This window comes from Vipera ursinii (genome assembly GCF_947247035.1).
Source record: "Vipera ursinii genome assembly, chromosome: 2".
Taxonomy (NCBI): domain Eukaryota; kingdom Metazoa; phylum Chordata; class Lepidosauria; order Squamata; family Viperidae; genus Vipera; species Vipera ursinii.
In genome coordinates, this window is record NC_139513.1 from 232,366,865 (window position 1) to 232,367,656 (window position 792).

The 792-nt window shown below is 49.1% G+C and overlaps 1 protein-coding gene across 4 annotated transcripts in view; it reads right to left on the reverse strand.

The window, feature by feature from the left end:
• TUT7 (terminal uridylyl transferase 7) overlaps positions 1–180 on the reverse strand; it is a 38,393-nt gene extending 38,213 nt beyond the window's left edge. For 2 of the 4 annotated variants that reach the window (XM_083355849.1, XM_083355847.1), the window contains exon 1: positions 1–179. This exon is cut by the window's left edge and continues 117 nt beyond it. The gene's annotated coding sequence lies outside the window, so the exon portion shown is untranslated. The other 2 variants (XM_083355848.1, XM_083355850.1) reach the window with 2 other exon arrangements.
• Between the last annotated feature and the right edge of the window lie 612 nt (positions 181–792).

The following is a 792-nucleotide window of genomic DNA, read 5'->3' on the forward strand; positions in this document are numbered from 1 at the left end:
GCTCTCCGTCCATTGTGCCAAGGCGGAAGCCCGCAGCAGCCCCGGTCGCACAACAAAACCGTCTCGGCGCTTTCCTCCGCCCACTCTCGGTCGCGCCGGCCTCTCTCCATCCGGCACATTCTGTTTACCTCACGGGGTGCCGGCGCCATGACACTCGAGGAAGAAGAGCCGCGCCTTTTTTTTTTCTTCTTCTTCTTCTTCCCCTCACGCGTCACCGGCTCCTACCTCGGCCGTGGCGACAGCGGCGGAGTCCGTCTCCTTTTTGTAAAGGAGCGGAAATAACTTCCAGGGCGAAAAAAATTAGGGGGAAAAATGTGAAGACGCTTTCGAGAGGAAAAAGAGCTTCCCCTCTCAAACCTCCTCTTCTTGCAAAGCGTAGTTGCGAAATCATGTTTCGAAACAGATTCCGAACCTTAGAAAGTTTAGGAGGGTCTAAGAAGGCAATTTTTCACGCTAAATTTATCCCGCCTCGACCTGCAAAACAAAACAACAACACCCTAAGAGGCAGCTGATATGCCCGTAGAGCCTGCTGCCTCTTTATTCTTTTATTCCCTCTGTGAGGTAGATTAAGCAGAGGAAGAAGCAACGACCCCGCAGCAGACATCTTACACGAAGGACGTAGGATTTAAGTTCTCCCTTTCCAATCCTGTTTGCCATGGTTGATTCACCAGAATGCAGCTGAAGCAAAGTTAACTTGAATATGTACCTTTTTCTGACCACAGGTTTATAGTTAGAACAGAATGGGATGTGTTCTTTAGATTTTATTTAAGAAGGCCTGATCTCCCATTAATT